This window comes from Alexandromys fortis, unplaced genomic scaffold (genome assembly GCF_014885135.2).
Source record: "Alexandromys fortis isolate MF-2015 unplaced genomic scaffold, M_Fortis_MF-2015_v1.1 scaffold_75, whole genome shotgun sequence".
In the NCBI taxonomy this organism is placed as follows: domain Eukaryota; kingdom Metazoa; phylum Chordata; class Mammalia; order Rodentia; family Cricetidae; genus Alexandromys; species Alexandromys fortis.
Window position 1 is genome coordinate 1,155,995 of NW_026067956.1, and position 17,680 is coordinate 1,173,674.

The 17,680-nt window shown below is 47.4% G+C and overlaps 1 protein-coding gene across 1 annotated transcript in view; it reads right to left on the reverse strand.

The window, feature by feature from the left end:
- The window catches only part of Znf395 (zinc finger protein 395), a 40,035-nt gene extending 30,333 nt beyond the window's left edge, over window positions 1-9,702 (reverse strand). Inside the window, exon 1 of the mRNA XM_050152198.1 lies at window positions 9,424-9,702. The gene's annotated coding sequence lies outside the window, so the exon portion shown is untranslated. The remainder of the gene's footprint in view (window positions 1-9,423) is intronic.
- Between the last annotated feature and the right edge of the window lie 7,978 nt (window positions 9,703-17,680).

The following is a 17,680-nucleotide window of genomic DNA, read 5'->3' on the forward strand; positions in this document are numbered from 1 at the left end:
AGGAGAGGAGAAGCAAGCTAGCTGGGCGGTGGTGGTACACGTCTTTAAACCCAGAACTTGGGAGGCAATGGCAGGCAGATCTCTGTGAGTTCGAGGCCAGCCTGGTCTACAAGAGCTAGTTCCAGGACAGGTTTGAAAACAACACAAAGAAACCCTGTCTCAAAAAACCGAGAGAGAGGGGGGGAGGGAGGCAATACCTAAGGAACACCACCTGAGGTTGTCCTATGGCCGGCTCATAAACACACACACACACACACACACACACACACACACACACACAAACTAGGACTAAGAATGTAGCCCCTATCTAGCCTGTATAAAGCCTTGGATTCCAACCCCAACATCACACACACAAAAGTCACATGTTAGTTTAACTTTTCTCCATACCCACAAATGTGGACCAAAGAATCAGTTTCCAGTAGCTAGGCAAGTACAGACACCACATAAAGCACAAGCAACAGGCAAGTTCCTCCATCCTTCCGCATGAGCAGCAGCCAGGCTCAGCAGTCCACATCTGCCATCCCAGAACTCAGAAGACAGACACAGGACGGACACAAGTTCAAAGCCATCAAAATCGCATACAAAGATCCCATGTCAAAACAAAAACAAAAGTACAAAGATTTTTGGTTCTGGTCCAGCACAACCAATTTCTCCCCAATCATTTTACACACACCTCAACTGCCAGTCCTTGGGTTGTTGTGTTCCCAAACTACCTTACCCATATGAACGCACTTCTTGTCAAATAATGATCTTTCAAATGCCACAATAGGAGCATGAATTGCATGGAGACAGAAATCAGCTTGAGACAGTCCTGGAAGATAAAACCATCTGCTATAGTCCCTAAGGGGCTGCTGCAAGTTAGCCCAAGCAATACCAACAACGGCAAAAGTCGCCTCCAAAACATCTAGAGCTGGACGCTGTGGCTCATACCCATACTTCTAAGATTGAGGAGAGGAGGCAGCTGTGAGTGTGGGCCCAGCGTGCTATGTGAGAGATGGCTTAAAAAAAAAAATGGGGCCCCATTCCTTCAATCCCAGCACTGGGGAAGCAGAAACAGCTGAATCTCTGTGAGTTCAAAACCAGTCTGGTCTATATAGTGAGCTCTATGCCAACCGAGGTTTCACAGTGAGATCTTGTCTCAAAAACAAAAAAAATCTAGAGGTTGAGGAGACAGTTCAGTGCATAAAGAACTTGTCTTGAGGGCAAGGGTTCAGAACCACATAAAATCTGGGCAAACACGCTGGTCACCTGCCATTCTAGCACTTCGGAAGTAGAGACAGGATCCTTAGGGCAAACTCACTAGCTAGACTAGCCGGACAGTCAGTGAGCTCTGGGTCTTATATGAGAACCTGCCTCAGTAACTAGCTAAAGTGGACAACAGTTAAGACAACACGGGATGGCCACTGCTGGCCTCTACACACAAGCTTACATACACATCCCACATACATGCAAACACACATACGCACACCACACTCAAAAAATAAACAACCGGGGCTGGAGAGATGGCTCAGTGGTTAAGAGCACTGACTGCTCTTCCAGAGGACCGGGGTTCAGTTCCCAGCACCCACATGGCAACTCACAACTGTCTGAAGAGCCAGTTCCAGGGGATCTGACACCTTCACACCAGTGAACATAAAATAAAGTAAATAAACACTAAGAAATATTTAAAATAAATAAATAAATAAACAACCACCCATAACAAAATCAGCAGACGGTGGAGCGCTCATTGTGATCGACCATCTCCCCCACTTTCCTTGCCTCTCTTGAGGACCAAACGCAATGTCAACAACCACAAACCAAGTCCGAACCCATCTCACTCAAAATGCTAGAATGAGTCTGGGACGGGCCTTTATGTGAAGTCCCAGGTTCCATTCCCAGTACTGAGAAAAACAAGAGGAGAAACTTTCTTTGAGAAAGTAGTGATATTGACTCAGGACGTATAGCCAGTCCTCCATGTGACACAGAAAATCGAAACAGGCTCTAACGATCAGCCTGACTGCTCCCCGATTGACAGCTTCAATCCTACTTGAATGCACCCAACCATGGGAAGCTCACTACTGCACGGGTAGTCAGGCCCCCTGTTGGGCAGCCTACCCACTGGAAAACCTTCTACAGGCCGAACTGGCATCTGTTCACCCAGTCTTAGGGGTCAGCTCTGGAGGCAGAATCAGTGTGTGTTGTATTAATGTAAAGAGAGCACATCACACCCCTCATCTTCTACCTACAGCTCTTGAGGAAACATCCGCGTTCATCTTATACATCAACCTTTGGGTAGAAGCATCTCTGATGCTGTTTTTTGTAAACTAATCCTAAACATTACTTTTTATAAGCTTGTCGTATTCCGTCATCACGAGGCTCATTCACAGTGGCACACGCCTGAAATCCCATCACTTAGGAGGCAGAGGCAGGAGGGCTGTTATGAGCTTGAGGCCATCGTGAACTACGTAATGAGATCATTTTTCACTATATATAGTCTTCAAATCTCTGTGTAATCTGGGCATAAAACATCGTCTGCATTTTGGATATGGTCTCAGCTATACCCTCAGAAGAGGAATTCCCAATCAGAATGCACAAACATCTCAATACGTCACAGTTCAATATTGTTCTAATGTTCTAAGCAGTGTTATAACACATATGTATGACTGGTGGGTCACACATGTACACCAAGGCCTGTGTGTGAACAGACAGACCTGTGACATCCGTTCTCTCCTTCCACCTCCACGTGGGTCCACGGCCACACTTGCTAGGCTGGAGCAAGTGTCTTTCCCTCCAAGTCATCTTGCCAAGCCACAGTTCAAAATGTTTAAAGTCACTCTGGACATTTATTCTTTAGTGAATTCCTTTCTAAATCATCCTCCTTCTAGATGACTCTGAAATACTCAGTCCCTGCCACTTCTGTGACTCTTAAGCTGGATAAACATCGACACCCCCCCCCCCCAACACTAGGAAAATGTTGAACCCATCAAGAGCAAAATCACAAAACTTTTACTTTCAGAGCTCCCTCGAGGTTGGCTTGGCGCCAATAATTAAGTTTTTGCATGTGATTGTCAAACTAAATTAATAACACCACCCAGCCCGCCACACTTTACCACCTATGGTTTAATATAAACAATTATCCCCTTTTTAAAAAAGTGTTAAATGCTTTACTAACAGAGTCTAAAAATCCAGAAAAGAAGTCCAGAGACGGTAATATTGGGTGATGAGGAAGAATGCAGAGGGGGAGGCAAGAGGACACATGGGACATGAAAGAGGAGAATAGTCTTGGAGACCGAGGATGCTACAAAGGGAGGGTGGGATAGCAGGGATAAGGAGGTGGAGAAGGAGAGTAACAAAAACACACTTTGCTCAAAAATGGCATGATGGTATCTAACACATTATTTTCTGATTTAGAAAAAATAAAAATAAATTTTAAAAATGTTTACTAAATATCTAGCCAGGTGGTGGTGGTGCATGCCTTTCATCTCAGAGAGGCGGAGGCAGGCAGATCTCTGTGAGTTCAAGGCCAGCCTGGTCTACAAGAGTTCCAGGACAGTCTCCAAAGCTACAGAGAAACCTTGTCTCGAAAAACCAAAAAAAAAAAAAAAAAAAAAAAAAAAATGTTTACTAAAGCCAAAATTTAGTATAGCTGCTACCACTCAGCCATCATATAAAACAGGACATGGATTTAATTTGATAGGATTCAGCAGACTTTGGGCTACCTCTGCATCCTACAGACACATTTTCTAAGCAGAATATAGTTACAAAACAAAACAAAACAAAAAAGCCTTCCCCTTCCCCAAAGTCTATGTAGCTCAGGTTGGCCTTAAACTTACAATTCTCCTATCTCGCCTCTGAAGTGCTAGGATTATAGGTATGAACCACCAAGTCTAGCTTCTTACTTCTTTGTTTTTTATGTTATCCAAACAGTATCTTTTAAGCAACTGAATTTTGTCCACCTATACAAAAATATTGGTCAGTGTTCCCACCTGTCGCTCATGTGGGGCTGCCTCTGAATCACAGGTGGCTATGGATTCTCCAGAGTAAACTAGAATATTCCAGACTACAAAAACTTGAACTTTCTCACTACTACTGGTCACCAAATCAGACTAGCATTTCTGGAGTCATTCCCGTTACCACCTAGACTTGAACCAGCTTTTCTGTAGTCTCCCTGAATCCTGGACTGTCCGGGGGTAAAGAAACCAGAGAGAGATGGCTTGGCCTTTCTTACAGCCCTAGGACTGTTTCCCAGAGACACAGCACCTGAGAAGCCACTGTCTGGCGGCACTGGCTAGTCATGACTCACAATCTCACCAGTTATCAGCAGCAGACATCATCCTCAGAGGATAGCAAAGCCTGGAGTCACCATCTCTGCAGGAAAGGCAAAAACCTACAGTGAAGATGCCGGAGAGCCTCTGGCATCCCTAGAAACAAGTCAGACCCTAATTTAACCAGCAGAAGCTTGTTTAAAAGAATGCCATTCTAACCAGGCGGTGGTGACACACACCTTTAATCTCAGCACTCGGGAGGAAGCGGCAGGTGGATCTCTATGAGTTCAAAGCCAGTCTGGTCTACGGAGCAAGTTCCAGAGGACAGCCAGGGTTACACAGAGAAACCCTGTCTCGAAAAACAAGAGGCAGAGAAGAGAAAGAATATACTATTCTAGGACTGGAGAGATGGCTCAGGGAAGAACACTTGTTGCTCTTGCAGAGGACCCAGGCTTTAGATTCACAGTCCAACTCTCCGCTAGGGGATCTGACACCTTGTGGCCTACACATATGTTGCGTACACACATACATACATACAAAACACTCAACACTTAAAAAATAAATTGAGAAACAAAATTCTGATTACATAAAAATATTTCCAGGCTCCATCTTCCTTAGGAGCAGCCTCTGACTTGCATAACACAAACTCACTACACACAAATATCCCAGATTTCATGTGACAACTCTTAAGAGACCCTTCCGGTGGCCAGTCAGAGCCTACGACACAGACCCCTGGGTTCCAAAGCCCAATGTCCACAGGCCTCTGCAAAGATGCCGTGACTGCTCCGGAGCACCAGGGAACACTGAGGCCACAACTGGGGACTCTAATATCTTTATTTTGTACTCAGCGGACAGCCATTCCTCAAATTGAGGAGGCAGCCAGGTTTGACTCCTCAAAGGCCCAAATTCGGAAGTTTTTCTGGACTGCTCCCAATTTCTTTTCTAAAAACTGTGGTGTTCGGGCATGGTGATGCATACCTTTAGCCCGAGCACTCTGGAGACAGAGGCAGGCCTATCTCTGAGTTGGAGTTGAGCCTGGTCTATAGGCTAGCCAGGGCTATACAGTGAGATCCTGTCTAAAACTCTAAATCAAAAAAAAAAAAAAAAAAAGAAAGAAAAAACCCTTTGGAACTTTGATGTGCTCTAACCTGCCACACATGCATAGGCCCTGTACTACACATGTCCTAAACCACCTTTCCAGTCCTCTTTCCCAAAAACCTTCTGTTCCCTCTCACACACAACCCCAGTGTACATTCCGAGCCCCAGCCCCCCACTCATGCAGCACTTAGATGCCCCAAACTTCCTCCCAGACTTGGTTATTCCAGAGTTCTTCCCAGCCCCATCAGCACACACCACTGTGCTGTCCTCCCTCCTCTGTCCACTTCTCCAGTTCTTCCGGGTATTAATTTCTCATCTTGGCATTTAGCAGGCTGCCTTGTCTCTTCTCCAAGGTATATCTCAGCTCTCCAACGAGACCATAAACCCCCACCTCTTTGTTGGGCTGGCAGCTACCTTCAGCCCTGGGGGGTGCAGCGCTGCACGCAGGCAGCTTCGGCAGTAATACTTGAGGAATGTGGGAGTCTCCTAGGGCATTTCAAACTGTGACTGGGTTATGATCCGCTAGAGAGCGGACGGATCAACTCGGTAGGAAAAAGAGCAGTTTTTTTTAGTAAAAAAGTAACAGGATAGACAATAAAAAAAAAAAACAAACAAGGTTGCACCTAGAAAAGAGACAAACTTCACACAATGAGATTCAGTTTTTACATACATGATTAGGTATATAAAATCATGAGATAGATAGATAGATAGATAGATAGATAGATAGATAGATGGATGGATGGATGGAAGGAAGGACGGACGGACGGACGGACGGACAGACGTTTCTTCCTTATTTTACACTGAGAGAGACACTTGCAGTTCACGGTTCTCTCCTTCCAGCACGTAAATTCTGGGAATCAGGTCACCAGGCTTCGTGGCAAGCATCCTTACCCACCAAGTGTCAGCATTCAACTTCTTTTGTTGTTATTTGGGATTTTTTGTTTTGTTTTGTTTCATTTTGTTTTTCAAGACAGGGTTCTTTTGTAGCTTTGGAGTCTGTCCTAGAACTCACAGAGATCCACCTGCCTCTGCCTCCTGAGTGCTGGGATTAAAGGCGTGTGCCACCACTGACCGACTTCAACTTTATTTCTTAATATAGGTCATTATGTAGGCCATTATATTCTATGATGAACCAAAGAACTCAACCCTCTGTTTGCTCTGCATGATCGCTCTGACAGTCACTATAAGGAAAAAAAATATCTGTCAAAGATCAGGCCTGCCACAGCAGGAGGATTGCAGTGAGTTCAAAGGCTCCTGACTTACACAGAGTAAGAAGAATTGGAGAGAAGGATGAGGGGCGGAGAAAAGGCAAAAAGAGAGAGGAAGAGGAAGGGAAGAAGAAAAAGGAGGGGCCGGGGAAGGAAAGAAAGAACTTGATCCTAACGGCCTCTGTCCCTATCCCTCAAGGCCCTCTTCCCCTCAGTTCTCTGCTCCTGAATCTCAGAGAAATAAGCAACTGAAATGACCGTCTCAGCTCACTCCACGACCTTTTGCAATCATCCTTCAAACTCAGATGTTGCAAGTTGAGGCTTGGGGAATTCATTCTGCAAATCACCCTGAGCTGCTCTTGCAAAAAGAAAGACCTTAGAGCTCAGAAGAAAAAAAAAAAAATGCCAGCTCCCTGCTACTCATCCTCGGCACCAGAATCCTGGGAAGGGGAACTGGATGAGACTGGGAAAAGCCAGGCTCTACAACAGGCCCCACATTCCTCTATCTTCCTTTAGCTTGTCTTGCTGTCCATCCCTCCCCCTGCACAAACAGCGCAGGAGGGAGACTTACCTCAGTGTCTCTGTAAAGTGTAAAGTTCAGCAAATCAAAGCCTAATAACTTACTCCTTTAGCAAAGCCCACTCCACTTCCCTCCAACCTCTTAACTCCACCCTCATGGTTGTAAAAAAAAAAAAAATGGCCCCATTTTCCTAGAAGCCCACTCCCCAGCCTTGCTCCTCCACCTTCAGGGTCAAATCCAGGCAATGAGAAGAGAAAGGAGGGCAAAACAGAAGCCTGAGGGTCAGACCCTCAGTCCCACGTAAATTCTCTGTTGCGCCTATGACCAAGAGTTCCCCTCTACCCTACCCTCCAGGGTTCTTCAGAGCCACAGTGGCAAGCTAGCACCTACATCCCTACATCCGGGATAACCTGGCAAACACAGGACTTCTCAAGAGCCCAAGTGCCAATTACTTCTCCACAAAACACACATTTCCGATTCAGATCACCAACGACGGCAACTCCAAGGCCCAACCAGCTTCCACCAGGAATGAGTTCCTACTTGTGTCTTCTCTCCACCCTGGCCCTGTCAACAGATTATTTCAACAGTAAAGTCTTCCAGTAAAACCAAGTCCAAACCCACAGCCCCCCAAAAGCGTGACAGGCGACTTACTGGTCGGCCTTCTAACATCAGATTCAACAAAATCTTTACAAATAATCCTTGTTACATCACTCCCTGGCCTAATGTCTCCCTGGTACACCCAGGATAAAGTTCTAATTCCTTAGTCTGACTTTCTAGGACTTTCACAATCTCAGTCATTGTTCCTCTCTCTCTTTATCTTTCACTGTTCAGGAAACATTCAAGAGAGCCAAGGCCATCTCCTGGTCTCCGGAGAAACCCAGATTCATCCCCCCCCACACACACACACACACTTTGCCTCCCACCTCCACAGAGTCTCATCTTGCAAGGACATGGCACAGGTCTGTCAATCCCTTGTCCAGAGCTCCCTCCCTTGACCTCCAACAGCACCCACTTCTGCACCTGGCGCTTTGACAACTAACTGTGCCCCATCTGGATTCTTATTTTACATGCTCAAGTCTTCCTGTGTCCTCCAAGAGATTATAACCCCTGCACGGAAATATTTATGTGTCCTCTGCAGCCTTTCTTGCTGAGACAACCAAGCCACTGGGCATTCTTTGGCAAGTTTGCCAACCAGTGAACTCTTCCTTCTGACTTTTGAGTCTTGCCAGGGAATTGTCTACAGGTGGAAACTGTTTCAAAATGAGTGCCAAGCGCCCTTCCCACCTTTAACTGTCATGCTTCCCGTGCCCCAGAGTTTACACTAACTTTGCAGTCATGGCACCTTAATTTAAACTTGAGCTCTTAAGTCTTGCAGCTTCCTGAGACCTTCGACTTTTCACGTGCCTCTAAGCATCACCCAGCAAGCTTGGCAGTGAGAAAAGAACAGAGGAGGTTCTCAGAGGTACCTGCGGGTTAACCAATTTCCTTCTGTTTCGCTCTTCCAAAGCAAGAAGAACCTCTGTTTACACAGCCCCTTAGGAGAGTGTCCCCAGGCTACAGTACCTGTTGATTGCCCACTCTGAAACCAACAGTCCCACTTTACACCCTTCTGGTAAGGGAGAGTCAAGAAAGCAGTGAAGGGCTGTAGATAGCCCCTGTGCCATGGCCTGGCATCATGGGAACCCATTGCCTGGTGGAAGTCCTCCAGAACCACAGGAAGCGGAGAGATGGAAAACAGGGCTCGCGCAGGATTGCTGGCAGGTGGGTCTCTTTAGACCTCCAAGTAGGCCCTAAAGTGAAGGCGCAGAGCCTTAACTCCCAGGCAGGAAAGGAACCCTGCCTCGGAATTGTCTGCCCATGACAAACTCCCTCTCTAGGTCCCCATGGGCCACTCCAGAGGCCCACAGTGCCACGGCCAAGGAGGGACCCGGGGTGAAGCCGGCAAGATTAGAGCCAAGGGGGAGGCGAAGAGGGCCCGCAAGAAGGGGGTTGAGAGAGGGTGTGTCGCGAGGCCAGTGCTGCAGCACCGCGCTCTCTGGATTTGGAGAGGGCAGGGGCGTGCGGAGCGCCGGGCTGACGGCCCAGCCGGAAAGGGGGCAGGTTAACAGGTCAGTATGGGCCCGCCAGGCCACTCCCGGTCACTGCTCAAAGTTGGAAGGGAGATCCAGCGGTAGAATCCGCGACATAAACAAGGCGACGCGCGAGAAAGCGAGCGGCCACCCCCACCCGGCCACCCCGCCACCGCCGCAGCAGCCCCGGTCCCGCCCGGGCCGCGCGAGCCTCCTGGGCCCCCCGCCCGATGCCGTCCCCAATCCCGGGTAGCAGCCCCAGTGAGGTCCCGCGCGCAGCTCACCTCGGTCGGCCACTGGCCCGGACAGCTCGGCTCCCTGCAGCGGCCGCGGCCCTGCCCGCCACCGGCGCGGCCCCTGCACTGCGCCGCCTCCCGCCGCCGCCGCCTTCGCGCCCACCTGGCCGGCCTGCCCTCCCTCTCCGGGACACAGCGCTCACGTACGCGGCCGCGGCCACAACCCGGCCCGGATTCCCCCGCCCGGGAAGGGAGCGCACCAAGCCGCTCGCAGCCAGTCCGCCCGCAAGCCAGCCAGCAAGACGCGGGGACACACCCCCGGCCACGCGCGCGCACGGCCCGCGCGCCCCCAGCCCTGGCCGCGCGCGCGCGCGCTCCACACTCCCCCGGCTGGCGGTACACAGTGGGCGCTCAATAAATGCTGGAGCGACTCCTCTCACACGTGCGCATTTGAACCTGACCGAGTTGTAACCCCCCCAGCCCCCACCCCTAAATCGGAACGTTCAGCTCGGTCCGGAACCGAACTAAAGTATCTGCTTTCCCACCCCCCTTCTTTTTTTTTTTTTTTTTTTTTTTGGCTTTTTTTTTTCCCCCTCACTGAACTGCAAAGCCAGCCAAAGTTTCTGGCTGTTGTTTTTCCAGCGCGCCCCAGGGCGGGAAATGAAGCCAGAAGCTCTGGGCGCCAGGGACAGGAGTTTGACGAGGGCGACAGGGACCCGAGGCCGGGTAGCCGGGGGCGGCGCGCGAGGGCGGAAGCGCTTGAAAACCCAACCTTTCCATTTTGCTTTAGACCAAGAGTTTTCATCCCCGGTTTTATGACATTTATTCGTTTGTGGTTGTAACGCCAGGCGGTGTTTGCTGTTTCTAGAATTAAATGGGAGAAAGTTAACTATTAGCCTTCAACCCTTGTGTAAACAATACCGGTTGCTTTTTGGCACCGTTAGGCTCTGGCTTTGGGATAATTTGTAACAGGGAGAATCGAAGCTGTTCCATTGTGTAGTTCTGTGTTTTTCCTAGATAAGGCCAAGGACGGTGGAGAGGGGCGTGCGTACGTGTGCATGAGTGTGTGAGCACGCGTGTATATATAATATATGTGTGTGTGTTTACAATCAAACTAATGAGTAAAAGAGTAATAGTCCCCTCCCTTCTCAAAAAAGAAAGTTTTAAAATATTTTGAAGTTGCTGTTCGCCTCCAGTTTGGAACTTGCTGCCTTTCTAGGAGGCAGTGGAGTGTTTGTTGCTAAAGTTTGGGGAGTCATGTGTGATCCTGTTTCAAGCGCTGAACTAGCACCGGCATCTTCAGCAGCTTCAACTCTGAACATCAGCTTCTTGATCTATACGATAAAGCAAAGTAACTAGAGATAGTGCCTGAGTCACAGCAAAAAAAGAAAGAAAAAGAAAAAAGTGTATCATGAGGACTGGCGGGACAGCTCGGTGGATAACAGTGCTTTTGGTCAAACCTCATGTCCCAAGTCAGAGCCCAGGATGCACAAGGTGGCAGGAGAAACTCCTGCAAGTTATCCTTAGACCTGCACACACACAATAAATAATTAATTTTTTAAAAAATGGAACGTCCCCCTGCCTCCAACTGCTTGTTGAAATAATATTATCCAACTGGAATCAAAATTCCTATGGGACATGGTTCACAATTAGGGGCGATTTTGTCCCCAGGAACACTTAATAATATCTGGAGACATTTGTCATTGATGTTAGGTGAGGGCTGTTTCCTGCTAGCATCTAAGCTGCTGAAGGTCATGGATGCCACCAATACCCTGCTGGGTACAAGCTAATTCTTAGTGACTAGTCTGAAATGCCCCGTAATGCCTGCTCCAGGGTGATCCTGCTAGGGTGTGACTCACCCAAGACTGCTGCTCCCTTTAATCCTCAACCCCGGGAAAGAGTTCTGTTTCGAATTAAGAAGAACAAAGCATTGTAGGGATTCACATCAATGACTTGAATACACAAAGCCTTCCCTTAGCATGAAAATGTACATTGCAATTGTATATTTTATTAGGAAAGGAACATACAGCCGATGCATGGTCTTCTGTTCTTGTTTCCCGTTGTCCTCAAACGCTTCTGGATAGTCAGTCACCCTCTCGTGCCTTTCTTGATCAACCTGAAGTTTGCAATATAGTCCCTGCCCCAAGGAACACTCGGCCTCCTTGGGAGACTGCTGTTCACTAACAATTGAGGAGCAATACAGAGAGAGAGAGAGAGAGAGAGAGAGAGAGAGAGAGAGAGAGAGAAGAAAAGAACTATAATTAAGTGTTAATTGCAGTCCAGGGACTAAGGTGTCTGAGTGGAAAGGGAAATGAACCTTCATAGTAAAACCCAGGGCTCCAGAAATGCTTGTTGAGCTAAATGAAAGTTTCACGCACAGAGTAGGACTCTAGCCAGAATAGGAGCTGCACCACAGGATCCAGACTGCTAGGCCTCCTAAAAGGATGAGAGTGGCCGGTGATGGTGGTGGCGCACACCTTTAATCTCAGCACTCGGGAGGCAGAGGCAGGAGGAACTCTGTGAGTTCGAGGCCAGCCTGGTCTACAAGGCTTCAAAAGCTACAGAGAAACCCTGTCTCGAAAATCAAAAAAAGACAGAGTCTCTCTGTATAGCCCTGGCTGGCCTTGAACTCACAGAAATCCACCTGCCTCTGCGTTCTCAGTGCTGGGATATATAAAGTATATACCGCCATTACTGGCTATTTACTTACTCATTTAATTTGCAATACTGGAGATTGAACCCAGGGCTTTGTGCCTACTAGGCAAGCATTCTAGCTGTCATCCAAATCCCCAGCTTGAATTTATTTTAATTTATTTTTCTTTCTTTTTCATTTATTTAGTTATTTTGTTTTTGTTGTTTTTGTTTTCCGAAATAGGTTTTCTCTGTGTAACTTTTGGAGCCTGTCCTGGAACTTGCTCTGTAGACCAGGCTAGCCTCGAACTTACAGAGATCCACCAGCCTCTGCCTCCCAAGTGCTCGTATTAAAGGCGCACGCCACCACCCCGGATGAATTTATTTTTCCTAAACTATCTCATTCAAACTTTTAACCAAACATATGCTTCCTAAAATGACTGAGTTTTGATAAAACTGAAATGCTCATTCTGTTGACAAAACATATGCTCCAACTGTGTACAAAGCGAGCCCATACTCTCTGAACGTGAACACAGCCCATAGCTTGTTCTGGTTGAAATCTCTTCTTGGGATCACAGGCTGTTCAAGGACATATGTTCTCTCCCAGCATCTGTTAAATGCAAATCCCTTTTAACTGCAGGCAGTATGGTGTACATCCCAGAGTTCCATGGTTAGCCCCGACTCAGACGATCCCCTCGCAAACACTTAGCCCAAACACTAAAGCACCTTCCCTCGGAAGCCAGGCGCCGGTCCTGAATACACACCACACACAACGGGCCAAGCAAAGGATGCTTGGAAAGACTGTCATTTTGGGTCTGTGGTACTGTTCTCCTGCCTGCTGCTTCCTCCATGTTAAAGACCTTGCTCTTCCTGGGGCCTGTCCAGCTTCCTTTCTCCCACACCCTGACTCCCTCCTAAAATACTCGCACCTTGTACCTCCATCTGCTGAGATTAAGGCAAGCACACCCAACCTTCTTTTTCCCCTCCCCTACCTAGTGTTGTATAGACACACTTATCATATTTAGGGCTCTCTGTAAGTCTAAAACCTTCCTCAGACTCTTAAAGCTACTGCTTATAGACCTGGCTTCTCCAGCCTACCTTTCCCTTGGCCTCTTTCCTCTACCTAAAGCTTCCCAGAGGCTGCCTGTAGCCTTTCTAATACAGTCCCAGTACTGCCCGTAGAGCCGCTCCTGGTGACACACCTGCCTCTGTCTGTGTGTCTGTCCACCCCATTCATGCTGCACCCCAGACACCCTCAGCGGCTCACCAGAACACATGGCTTCCTCTGTCCCCTGCTGTGTCCTCTGCTTGAAACGCTGCTCTCACACACTGGTCTACGTGGCTCTCCCTACTCATCCCTAAGCAGGAAGGTTTGGGGGAGCATGTTCTCTGAGATACATTCTCTGGTCTCCAGACAAGATGAGGTGCCTCTCCCATGGTCCTAGCACCCTCAGCTTATTCCCTCCTCACTGTGCTGAACTCTCCACTCTTTCTTCTTCATTGCCTACAAGATTGACAGGACAGTCTCATTTCTGTGATATGCCAATGCCTCATGTCCAGTACAGCACAGTGCCTTAAGAATTTGCTGCTGAATGAACTGCTGACCGGATCTAGGGAAAGAGCAGCAGTGCTCTAGGGTCCAAAGAATGCTTTAAATGTCGCGTGGGCTCTGGGGTTCTTGAGGAGCTCCCAGCCCTTTCTTTAGAGCCGGGTGAACCCCCCAGTTTGAGACGTTTCTATCACTTGGTTTTCTGAACAGCAAACTCTTGTTGTTGTTTGTTTTTTGTTGTTTTGTTTTGTTTTGTTGAGACAGGGTATCTCTGTGTAGCCCTGGCTGACTTGGAACTCACTCTGTAGACCATGCTGACCTCGAACTCAGACATCTGCCTGCCTCTGCCTCCAGAGTGCTGAGATTAAAGGTGTGTGCCACCACTGCCCGGCTGTGAACACCAAGCTCTTATCACCACTTCTCTGCTTGGCATTCCAGCATTAAACCTCTGGTGTTCTGTGTCCAAAAACAGACTTCTGATGGCCCTTGACAAATCTGGTCCCTCCCACTTCAGCAAATGACAGAGTCTTCTAGTTCTCTGGAACAAACACACATCCTTGGAAACATCCTTAACTCATTTCCTTCCTTCCTTCCTTCCTTCCTTCCTTCCTTCCTTCCTTCCTTCCTTCCTTCCTTCCTTCCTTCCTGTCTCTAACTCTGTAATACATTTTTTAAAAAAAATCTGTTGACACTATCTACCTAATGTCTCATTTCCAGTACAGCTTCCCGGAACCAGCCACCATCTTCTACCTGGATCTCTGTAGACAGATCCTGCCTCCCTCTTGTCTCTGTTGTCTCTCTATAGTCCTTGCAATACCCCAGCAAACACAGGGCTCCTTCAGATCATGCTGCTCTTCTCGCAAAACCTCCAAGGGCATCCTTCTCCATCCACTCACTACAAGGCCATGTGATCTTGGCCCCAAGCAACTCTGGCCTACCCAATGACACTGACCCCTTGCTGTTGCTCAAACCAGCCCCCACCTTAGCCTTCCTGAGACTACTTATTTAGAATCTAGAACAATTTTCCTCTAGACATCAAGTATTTAACTCCATCTCTGCTCAAATGCATGAGACATTTTCCTTCCAACACATCTGAGACTGCTCCTGCCGCCACCCCATTCATTCACGTAGTGGTATCTCTAGTCTGCACTCACTACCACCCGACAGCCTGTCTCTCCATCTGCTTGGCTCCAACTTCAATGAGAACAAGGACTCTATCTGTGCTGTGTCCTCAGCTTCTAGGATAGTGTTTAGCATATAATAGATACCCACTAAATAATCAGAAATCAAGAGTCTGATTAGTCAATCAAAAAGGTACCCATGGGCTGGGGAAATAGTTCAGTGGGAAAACCCAGGCTCAGAAAGCAAGTAAGCTAGAGTTTGGATCCCTGGCACCCATGTAAATGACAGGTGGAATTGGTGGCCTGCATAGAATTTCAGCCTCTGAAGTTAGCAACAGGAGGCTTCCCAGAGCAAGAGAGCTAGCAATACCAGCCATCTCGGCTAGCTCTGGGTTTGACTGAGAGACCGTCCTTCAAGGAACAAAGTGCAAGAGAGATGGGGGAATAATTCCCGATCAACCCAACCTCAACCTCAGGCCTCCATATACATGTCCACACACACGTGTATTCATGTGCACACATGTCCACACGCATGCATGTGCATTCATGTGCACACATATAAATGTGCATACACACATACATACTTCACACACACACACATGAAAATGGAAAGAGGTGTGTGGTGGGGTACACATGAGTCAAGTTCATCCATAACCTTAATTTCTTGAACCCCCTCCAGAATTTAGCTACCCTAAAGCAGGGCACCTATCAACCCGGTTGTTTGGGCTCTGTTTCTTATTTAGTCAAAGTAGGAGCCACTGCTGTCTCTTCAAAACACACTTCTAAACACAGCTTCCTTTGTGGTCCTCTCAAAACCAGGCTGTGAGTTTCGGATGGAAAGAATAATATGCTATTTTTGCATCTGAAGCATTTTCGGTGCTTTTCTCCAGCTGAGCAAAGTCACAATGTATCTTAGTAGACACACATGCATGCACGTACACACAACACACGCACACACACACACACAGGCCCAGCACCTATCCGGAACATTTTTCACTCTAAGAAGCACAAGAGTCAGAAATTCTAAAGAGAGAGAGCGTTTTGCAGATGAACCTGCTGCTAATCGTGGTTCTCTCTGATCTACTTGTCTTAAGGCTTTTCTGGAGGAAGTAGGCTTAGCATTCTGTCGCTAGATGGTTAATAGTTTGTGTGGTTGCTCAAAGCTTAAGGGCATCCCTCAAGTACCTGACTTAGATCTGTGCAATGCACTTTCACCCAGACAAACTCCCACAGGTGAAGACAGCTGGAGACACCCCGGTGCACAAACTCTCAGCTCCGTGCCTACTTCCTCTAATCTTTGCAACCGGATCTCAGCAAGAATCATACTCAGTGAAGGAGAGAGAAAGAAAAAAAAAAAAAAAAAAAGAACACAAGGCCTAAGAACTCTGGGTAGACAGAGGATGTGTAAGCCCAGGCAGGCTGTAGGCTGTATATATGCACATATGGTTTTATCATTTCATGCTTCTGCGGTTTCTGACACGGGAAATTCATTCTGGACAACCCTGCCTGCTTTCTAGTGAGGGCAGAAAACAGAGATGGGAAGTCTGTTTATCTCCGCAGCGCTTGAAGCACAGTGATAAGATCCAGAACAGGACCATTTCGAAGGTGGCTCCCAGGCACATCAAGTCCCTAGGGAGGTACAGAGGACCAGAAAGCTTTCCACGCTGTCTTCTGGCTATCTGGATGGCTGTCGCCCCAGAGCTTCCCAGATACAGGCACGTTACAATAACAAAAACATTGATTGAATTCAACTTCGTGAGTGTCGTCACCAGGGGCTTCTCTGTTATAACCCCTGAAGAAAGAGTCTTCTCATAGAAGACCTCAGTGAGGCCTAGGGCAGCTTCTCCCACCCACAGGGGAAATAAGTCAGAGGTGTGTCAGGTATCGCTACATAAAACTCGATGTCCAGGTCAAGATGGTTCAGCAAGTAAAGGTTCTTGCTGTCAATCCTCGTGAGCTGAATTTAATCCCTGGAACCCAGATAATGGGCTATAAGAGAAATGGCTCCTGCAGATTGTCCTCTGACTTCCACTTAAATGCCATGCCACATGCTCACACACAGGAACACACATACAAGATTAATTAGTTTTTGTTTTTGTTGTTTGATTTTTAAGGTGGCTGCATTGTTTTTGGAAGTGGTTTTGTCTCCCAAACCTGGTAGGTTAGAGATGAGTTTCCAGTTTGACAATAGTAAGAGGTTGAATAACCTTCAAGGGATGGAGCCTCGCCTGAAGAAATTTATCCTGATCTACAAAAAGGGAAGAAACTTTTCCATTAAGTTATTTAATCTTTAAAAATTACATAAGGAGAATCTAAGTTTTAGATAACAGTGTCTATGCTTAAACTCAAAGTTCAGGTAAAGAAACATGGATTTTACTTTAAGCTTGTTTATTTAAAGATTTTGTTTTATTTTTATTATGTGCATGGGGTGTGTGTGTGTGTGTGTGCGCGCGCGCAGTACCCCTAGAGGTCAAAAGAGGGCGTTAGATTCCCTGGAGCTGGAGCTACAGGTGGTTGTAAGCTGCCCGATGTGGGTGTTGAGAACTAAATTCAGGTCCTCTGGAAAAGTAATAAGCACTCTTAACCACTGGGTCATCTCTCCAGCCCCATTGCTTCCTTGTTTGTTTTTCAGAGTCAAACACTTACCCAGAAAGCTAAGTCTTCGCTTCCTAACACAGCTATCACCACACTGATTCTCTTAAGCTGCAATTCATTAGACATTAAACCACATCCTGCTTTAGTAAACCTTCTAATACATTGAGATAGAGGCCCTATGAATTATTAAAGTCCTGCTCAATTACCTATTTGTGATCCACCTGGGAGCACTCTGATTTTCCAAAGCTTGTCTCCAGCATGGCCAGTCTCACAATGTTCTCACCAACTGTTGATTTACCAAGTCCCACTCCTCCCTCTCTCAGCGTGTAATGAAGCACTTCAGTGCCTCCTGGGAACCCAAGAAATGGCTAATAACCAAGCATTGTCTGTGTTGGCACTTCAGGGCAGG